This window comes from Mya arenaria, chromosome 3, assembly GCF_026914265.1.
Source record: "Mya arenaria isolate MELC-2E11 chromosome 3, ASM2691426v1".
In the NCBI taxonomy this organism is placed as follows: Eukaryota; Metazoa; Mollusca; class Bivalvia; order Myida; family Myidae; genus Mya; species Mya arenaria.
Genome location: NC_069124.1, coordinates 45,075,805 through 45,086,050, shown reverse-complemented (window position 1 = coordinate 45,086,050; position 10,246 = coordinate 45,075,805).

Sequence of the window (10,246 nt, the reverse complement as noted above, 5' to 3'; positions counted from 1 at the left end):
CATTGGACATTCAAAAGTGAAAGTCGTGCTAGCACGACATTGGAAATTGGACATTCATAATCGAATGTTGTGCTGGCACGACATTGGACATTCAAAAGTGAAAGTCGTGCTAGCACGACATTGGACATTGGACATTCAAAATCGAATGTTGTGCTGGCACGACATTGGACATTGGACATTCAAAAGTGAAAGTCGTGCTAGCACGACATTGGACATTGGACATTCAAAATCGAATGTTGTGCTGGCACGACATTGGACATTGGACATTCAAAAGGGAAAGTCGTGCTAGCACGACATTGGACATTGGACATTCAAAATCGAATGTTGTGCTAGCACGACATTGGACATTGGACATTCAGTGCTGAATCACGCAACAATTAGGTGTCAGAACAAAATATATCAACTTGCAGGAGTCACGATGCACAGAGAGATGCACTATTGTGCAGTACTTCAATCAGAAACCTTTGAAAACGTGTGGTATGACGGGCTGGTCGGACAGCTAGGTCCATTACCACACGACCTGCACACTTGGACACCGTCTCACGCTATTTTTTGTCAAGTGTAGAAACACTCAAGTTTTTTTTCTTCTCAATAATCACATTATGTAGCCTATTAGTATCTTCCATGGCCGAGAGTGTAAGATGGGTTCAGCCCAACCCGAGCGTAGGGTCTTTTGCGGAAACGAGGTTTACCTGTTTCCGCAGAACACCCTGTGCGAGGGTTGGTATGAACCTATCTTACACGAGCGACTATGGTAGATGTTTTTCTCTCTCACCGCAGGTAAACAAAATAATGTAAAAATGCATTTTATCGCTGGAACTTTTGTGTGCGTAGTGAAAATAATGTGTGCATAGATATATGACAATTCCTGGTTGTCATAGATATTCGCGCAGTGATTCAGATTATGTTAATAGTCAAATCGTTCTTTAAATAGTTCTGGATGCAGCAAAGTGAAGGCAATACAAAAGAGTTCCATAAGGGTACTTGTTTATCTTTGCCCGTTGGGAAGGCAGGAATTTCACGCATGGACAAATGTTTGAATCTACTTTTCTGAGGTGGCAGAAATATATATATCCGAAATCTTGGACTGGTGGAATAGGTTACTTTATCGACTCATTGACAATATTTTTTTGTGTTTACGTAAAACCAGATAAAAAAGATGTACGGACGATTACATTTATACTTGTAGGAATCATCAATGCATGTCTATATTTTCCATATGTCATTATATACTGTGGATATAATTATCTTCACTTCCTTTATAAATGGTACTAGATGTGTAGCAGTGGTGTGTAAACAATTAAGCTTTTTAAAAATATGCCATTTTGAAAGCATTATCACTGTTTGTCTACATATAATCCACGACCATTCATAAGTATATTCATTTGAATCTTTCTCTGCATATGTGACATCATATATCTGAATCATGCTTAAGTTTCAAATATTGCGATGGAATCGTCATGACAATGCTCTCTTGGTGTTAATAAATTTTATAATGGTTCATTGCTTTGTGATCTCTGTTATTTCAAATAATTTCAAGACAATGTCTCAAACAAACAAAAAATCCGAATATTGCATGGCATCAAAATTAATTTAAAGTCGGTAAGAAAACATTCATTTATAAAACATGTCATACATTGATTTGAATGTGCTAACTGCTAGCACGACTTTCACTTTTGAATGTCCAATGTCCAATGTCGTGCCAGCACAACATTCGATTTTGAATGTCCAATGTCCAATGTCGTGCTAGCACGACTTTCACTTTTGAATGTCCAATGTCCAATGTCGTGCCAGCACAACATTCGATTATGAATGTCCAATGTCCAATGTCGTGCCGGCACGACAATCGTTTTTGAATGTCCAATGTCCAATGTCGTGCCAGCACAACATTCGATTATGAATGTCCAATGTCCAATGTCGTGCCGGCACGACAATCGTTTTTGAATGTCCAATGTCCAATGTCGTGCCAGCACAACATTCGATTTTGAATGTCCAATGTCCAATGTCGTGCCGGCACGACTTTCACTTTTGAATGTCCAATGTCCAATGTCGTGCCAGCACAACATTCGATTTTGAATGTCCAATGTCCAATGTCGTGCTAGCACGACTTTCACTTTTGAATGTCCAATGTCCAATGTCCAATGTCGTGCCAGCACAACATTCGATTTTGAATGTCCAATGTCGTGCTAGCACGACCTTTACTTTTGAATGTCCAATGTCCAATGTCGTGCCAGCAAAACATTCGATTTTGAATGTCCAATGTCCAATGTCGTGCTAGCACAACATTCGATTTTGAATGTCCAATGTCCAATGTCGTGCCAGCACAACATTCGATTTTGAACGTCTAATGTCCAATGTCGTGCTAGCACGACTTTCACTTTTTAATGTCCAATGTCCAATGTCGTGCCAGCACAACATTCGATTATGAATGTCCAATGTCCAATGTCGTGATAGCACGACAATCGTTTTTGAATGTCCAATGTCCAATGTCGTGCCAGCACAACATTCGATTTTGAATGTCCATTGTCCAATGTCGTGCTAGCACGACTTTCACTTTTGAATGTCCAATGTCCAATGTCGTGCCAGCACAACATTCGATTTTGAATGTCCAATGTCCAATGTCGTGCTAGCACGACTTTCACTTTTGAATGTCCAATGTCCAATGTCGTGCCAGCACAACATTCGATTTTGAATGTCCAATGTCCAATGTCGTATGTTTAGCTAACTTCACACAGCTATCTACGATCTGATTTCTAGTCAGTCTAGTTTGCAGATATTTATGCAAAAAAAATGCTCTTTCAAAGACAAAAAATAAAAAAAGTTGTAAACATGATCAATCTGTGGGAGTACAGCTTTAAAACATACGCAAAGAGAAAAAACATGCAGTGTTGTTTAATACGTTATTTCTAATTATATATGCATTTCTTATATAGGTGGCAAGAATATTAAGTTCGTTTTGTGAAATCATCTTGAAAACATTTAGATTTCTCCAAATAAAACGTTTTAATGTGTCTTCGTCTACATGTATGCAAAGTTGTATTTTATCAATTTCAATAGCTACTTAGTAATGGCCAAGGCTAGGTTTCTACTAGCCACAATAATGCGCGTTTAGGGAACTTTTAACATTTGGACATTCATTGTGTTCCCTAAACATAGAGTCGCCAAAACAAAAGTCGTCAAAGACTCTGAAGCGGCTGTTTATATGGACTAAATTTCTACATGTCATTGACATCAACAACAAGGCTAACACTTATAAATATATGTAAGTGAATACTTTTGAAAGTCTAAGGCTCAATTCTGTAATGTAAGACTATATAGTATTCTACTAAAGAGATTATTGTAAAACTATTAACCTGATTTTTCATAGACGAAAGTACCAATCCAGGAGTAACTTTGTATGTCCCGTTTTCATAGTATAAAGTTTAGTCCTACAACACATACCAGCGCTTTAAAAGTGTTAGTACATTAACATAACATTACTGATCTATGGTACTGTACTGCATATAAATTTAATTTCTTCACTCATATGATAAAAATCGTAATTCTTCCATTAATGGAATATATATTCACCAGCATATATAGAAGTAATCTGTAAATAAATAGACAGCGTAAATTTGCCGCATGTTATTGCCGAATGCGACAACACTGTCCATCTACTTAATTAGTTCTTAGTGCATGTATTGTCAATTTGTTCAAATGACTTTGTAACCGAATTGTTAGTCTTGATGCCATTGGTTTCTGTCTCCGTCTTCTTGGCGCTCCTTTGCCGCCATTACTTGATAATTCGGATGAATACGCATTCCTTAACGTGTCGTATTCTTTTATTGTGAAATGCATGAAAGCTTACTTCTCTTAGTAGAAGTATGTATGATGTCTAGGTACATGTACACTTATAAATGCCCCTAAGCATATTTTGCTGTCTTCCGATACACAAGTGTTGAATTATTTCGAAAGCGTTCAAGCAACGTATGATTACTACCTCAATTATGTACTGTATATTGCATATCGACTGGATATGACACAATTGTTATATAGTGTGTGTTTTTCTCTATTGTTTAATTGATTTTTTCTGTGTTAATTCAAATACCTTCTGGTTCGTTTCGCTAAGGTATTTAACACATTGTTCACCTTGTATATTTGCTAATATTTATTATTTCGTTCATATATATCCATTTGACAATAGTTAATATTCATCATATCGTATATAAATATATGCATGTTTATTCACCAATTACCCTACACTTATTTTGGCCGGCACAATTATGAAAATGCACATACGCCTTTTCTTTTCCAACACCATGGTACTTGAAGTAGTGATCACTTTTATCGAAAATAATTTATGATTTTAAAATGAAGTATGGAACTGTACTACAAATGTGCTTTCTGATTCCGTATCACAAGGTTGTCTTGTGTGCAACCACTAATCTACTTCTACTTATTTGGGAAAAAAACTGTCAATTAACAACCGTTTACTATTGCATGAACTAAAGTTATAAATAACAAGGCAATCCAAAGGACGGCTATATCCCCCGCCGTTGTTTTTATTATATTTTGTTTTCTCGCAACCTGACTGGAACGTTGATCTGACCAAAATTGTACACAACAACTGGTCAAGAGTGGGAATATAGGAAATACAAGTTGTTTGATCGGTAACCTAAATATTCTTGGATATATGAACATATTATAAAAGGATATTTGTTAAAGTCATATTGTGTGTAGTGTAGGTAAGATCAATGTCAAGATTATTTTGGCTTAAAAAGAAGGAAAATAAGACCTTTAAAGGTCTCGTGTGACCTTGACCTTTGAAGTATGGACCCGGGTCAAGGTCACGTCACATCATCTCAATGATGAAAAAATTTGTACCAAGTTATATGGTAATCCCTCTAAATGTCTCGTGTGACTTTGACCTTTAAGGTCACGTCACATCGTCTCAATGAGGACAACATTTGTACCAAGTAATATGGTAATCCATCAATGCATGATTAAGTTATAGCGCGGACACGAGCATGTGTACTCTGACCTTTAAATGTCTCGTGTGACATTGACCGTTGAGGTATGGACCCGGGTCAAGGTCACTGCACATCGTCTCAATAAGGACAACATTTGTACTAAGTAATATGGTAATCAATCAATGCATAAGTTTGTTATAGCCCGGACACGAAATGTTACGGACAGACAGACAGACAGACAGACGGACGGACGGACGGACTGACAGACGAACGAAGTGCATTATTATAATCCCCTCCCCACTCCGTGGCGGGGGATTAACTACAAAGCAATTTTGTTTACAGTCACTTTCTATACGTAACATCCATTTGACACAGTCATGGCCTCATCGCAGGTGTCATCTCTGAATCCATCCATCAAAGAAAGAGGTCCTGAAAAATATGATATAAATCATGTGTTAACTCAAAATACACAAATGCAACGAACATATTAAATACTACCTAAACAAAAAACCAGGAGAACATTTGTTTTTAATAACTACTTGAAGGGATACAACGACCCGGAAGTATTTCGTTGTGTGCCGACACCGTATGCTGTTTGTTTCTATTCTTTTCTTACATACCGGGCATGCATTTCCGGCGAGATAGCCGTGCTGACACCCAGTCACGCGCAGCAACGCACACCTTATTATTTTAATGTACTGGTTAGTTTCGTTAGTTCGGTCGCTTTTTCGAGTTTTGAAATAAAACCCCCCACATCAAATCTGTAGTACCCCTTACAAATATTCTTGTTAAAAATACTCGCTTGAGTTTTGTCCATTTAGTGAAAACAAGCCATTCCTAAACTAACAAAATAACAAGAAAATTTTCAGGGCTTGTATTCAAAATTAGTTAATTTGATCGAAGAACGATTTAGCGAATCGGATTACTTGTTATTAATAACTGACCAATAGAGTGAATGAAGTCAATGATGTAAGACCATAAGATTTACTTAAGTTGAATATTTAATACCACCTCAGTGTTCTGACACTTAACTTCGACCATTTGTTATATACGGTTTTTTTTCAGAAACACACGCAGTTAAAACTAAGAAAATGTCCTTAAAAACACAAACATTTAAAACACTTGACGCTAATTTATAAAAGTGATCGTACATTTTCATTTTATAGTCATTTACATACAATCCAGCAACCCCCAGTTTTGGAAGAACTGTTCTGTTCGTTTTTTATGAAGTTTAATAATCTCGTAAAGAAAAGAAATACCAGAAATTCGTCAAATTTCTTTTTCTATGCAAAGGCATTCATTTAATAGATAACACTTCAGTTCTAAAAATAGGTTCTAGAATAGTAAAAAAAAAATCAACTGAAATGATACACGCCTAGGGTGGTTGCACACAACCATTTTATTTGTTAAATTCACATCATGAAACAGTTTTAAATTGAATCTAACCAACGGATTGCAGAGTTGGTGTACAGTCTGTATTTTCATTTCTCCTACGCATGCGCATGGTGTCTAATTTCCCCGCTTTCAGTGCGTTTACATGTGTTTTATAAGGTGGATGATTATGGAGGCTATTCGTTGCCAAAAGTCCAGACGTGTATGTGTGTATTTTATGTTTGTAACATTGATGATTTACCAATGTACATTTTACAAACGCCAACTCATCGGTTGTATGTTTACATTTCACACTGTACATTTTCATTTTTCATTTTGCCGATTGCAGTTTTATTCTCGTTGCATCTATTCAACAGAAGGTTCAGTCGTGTTTATAGAGTCGTTTATGGTAAACACTTGTAATTCTGTGAAAGTCACATGCCGATTTTTACGTTGCGGTTTGTAAAAGAAAGATTTCAGTTCGTAGTTCTACAAAGTACATTGTACGGTGGTGACTTTTCATTCGCAGTTGAACATGTTTACGAGATGAATATTATTTTATTTATAGATAGCTCCGCCTTAACCATGTCTTAACTCCTCCTTACGTCTTTCGGAAATTTCCGCTATCACTCGGCTCTATTTAAACCAATTATGGATACTTTGGACCATGGACATTGCGAACCTTATTACGGACATAACGAATCATCTATATTATGACACTATGGACTATGATTTGGAAACAGGATGGATTATAAATTATTTCATGTCGAATAAAATAATATATGATATTACAACATGTTCTTGTCTATATAATAGTAATAAATACGCACATATGCCATGAAATGAGATGTATGCAAAATGATACTTGACTCAAACACAACAAATTTTAAGTCATTAGCATTAAATTATACTTCAAGAATGAAAATTGTCTTATTTTTCTTTTAAAGCTGCACTCTCACAGATTGACCGTGTTGACAACTATTTTTATTTTTTGTTTTGGAATGAGCCAATTTTTGCGTAAATGTCTGGATACCAGTGGTATAAGACTGCTGACAAAATATCAGATACAGTTTTTCAGTTTTACGTTCGCAAATTGATGTTTTATGGCTAAAAGTGATACTACAGTAACGTTTTAAGAAAAATGAAAAAGGTCGGCAGTTTTCCAAACAATTTAGATCTGTTTTATTGTGAGTACTCTTATTATTTGTATAGAAAGCATTGCTGCCAAAATTAGCCGAGTTTGGGACAAAAAAAAAGGTTGTCAAAACTGTCAATCTGTGAGAGTGCAACTTTAAACTACTATAAACACTATTTTAAATTCTACCATTAGAGGACACTTTCTTGCCTTTTTGCAATGTTAAAGATTGCAAGTAATATTAGATAATTTAAAATTTACGAAGAAAAAAATCTAAATTTTCATTAAGTTGAAATTATTCACTAAGATGCCCCAGAGGTTTATTACCTGGTAGCTGGAACTGTATGGATAAAATACACTAAGATTACAACTTCATATAACTCGTACATTATACTGTAACGAATATTATTTTATAAGTAATTAATAAAGTATTTTAATGATGAAGTCAATTTATTGCTAATAAACAATTATTACTTGCTGCTACCTTTTATACCCCACCCACACTCAACAGTCAGGGCTTTTTTCACATTTAGGTGAAGCGGCCCTAGCCCTTTGGAGGGGAAAAATCGCGCGTTTGTTTTTCTAATCTAAGACTCACGATATCTATTTTTTCATGTTCTTGAAATCCCCCACTTGATTGTTATGGTTCACAGTGGCAGATCCCGTAGTTCATAACTGGGGGACACAAGTGGGTTGGAGGGCTGTTCTTCCATCCACATGGATATTTTGTTTCAATGATGTATTGAAATTACACGTTTACACCATACATGCTTATTAAGATAGTAAATGTATAACATCAGACAAAACTAGGTGGATATCATTATGATGTCCATCAAAGGTTTCGTGGGTTTGCTGGAGCAGGTTTTGAACAGGGACTTGCGTTAGAGGGGCGTTACTTAGGGGCACAACTTTTTGGACATGATCCCTCGAGTGGGCATGACATTAATATGTGTAAAATGTGGGAAGTGGGGTTTAGTGGTACTCCCCCTAGAATATTTTAAATATTTTTAGTCTGAATTGGTGCATTATGGCGTATTAAGTACTTTTTTCTGAGAAATATTGACAAAACATTAAGCTTTAAGTTTACTTGCGGGCCAACTGGGGGGGGGGGGGGGGGGGACACAGGCCCTACAGCTCAAGGTCCACTTGTATATAAAATAAATGAACAATTTTTGCTTGCTTGGGTATATAAGTAAAACAAAACCTAACAGTGGCAGTATAAATCTGGGTCCGTGAACCCAGCTCAGATACACCCAACTGCAATTGACTAAATAATATGGTGATTTATAACCCATTTAGGAACATTGATCGTCAAAATAAAATAAAAGATGAAGTTGATTTTAGTTTTTATTGAGAAATAAAGAGAGAGTAATCGGACTTACAACTGGGAATTTACAGGAAGAAGGCGAAGATGTTATCTCCCTTGCTTGATTCGACGGAAATAAACGAAAGAAAATCCAATTCGTTAGCTCCGCCCATTCACCTTCGTTTCTTTCGGTGACATTTACCATATAAGGTATAGGCGAAATCGTCTATCCTTGTAATTCTGAACTTGTCAATTCACTTTTGTAAACCTGGACTTGTTGGACTGCAAATGTTCATTTTACGAATGCGAGTGTCGACTGTAGGATTGCAGTTTTACATATGCATGATTCGGCTTTCTAAATTACATCATCATATTGTTAAAGGCAAGTTATGCAATCTATGTTTTAGTGAGTTTATACAGGGTAATATACATTTTGACTACTATAATGACAAATGACAAATCAATACGGAAAAACTGACGAATAGAAACAACAAATAGCACGTCTACATTGACAAATGTAAGAGATATTTAGTACGATTAAGAAGCACATTGTGGGAATTACACGTCTGGACTTTTGGCAACGAATAGCATCCATAGATGATTGGTATAAGGTTCAATTAAAAGTTAGTCACTTGATCATGTCAGATGAATTTTGTCTGCCGATGTTTGTATTGATTTTATTTAACGGCTCGGGAATCGGTACCTTAGAAATTACGTTTTTCATTTGTCCGAATATGAACTCTATGTCCGAAGTTATGAAAGTAACCATTTAAGTAATAGTTTTACTACTAGTTTATAGAAAGTACAAAAAAAGCATAACAGCGCGATCGAATATTTATTTCTGAAAAAAAAAATATTCACAAACAAAAAATAAATGATCTTCATAAACGAGATTTTACGGAATTTATTTGACTTCAACATAAAAAAATTATTACGCTTTCTGACATCACTAAACACCATCACATTCGGTGTCAGATAAAATGCGTTTTTCAACGTCAATTTCTACGCAAATGTATAAGGTTTGTAAGAAAACAGCTCAATAATTGGTTTCCTGTCCGATTAAAAAAATGAGCTCCACGCAAACCTTGTTACCGTCTTTTGCGCGTGCCTTTTGGTCGATTTTTTTTAATTCCAGACCAGAAAAAAAAACATGAAAGATATTATAAGTCTGGATAACTGTTCACGAGGAGATCTTCGTTGTTAAATTTTTACGATGAACTATTTAATATGTACGTGAAGTTAGCGGCCTAGCGGCCTAGCGGCCTAGCGGCGTGAAGTTAGCGGCCTAGCGGCCTAGCGGCCTAGCGGCGTGAAGTTAGCGGCCTGGCGGCCTAGCGGCCTAGCGGCGTGAAGTTGGCGGCCTAGCGGCCTAGCGGCCTGGCGGCCTAATTATTTTTTTCTATTTCCAAGCAATTGTTAATGCGTTTTTTTAAAACAATGATAAATCAAGGTTTTTTATTCATATAGTTACATAGCGGCCTTAAA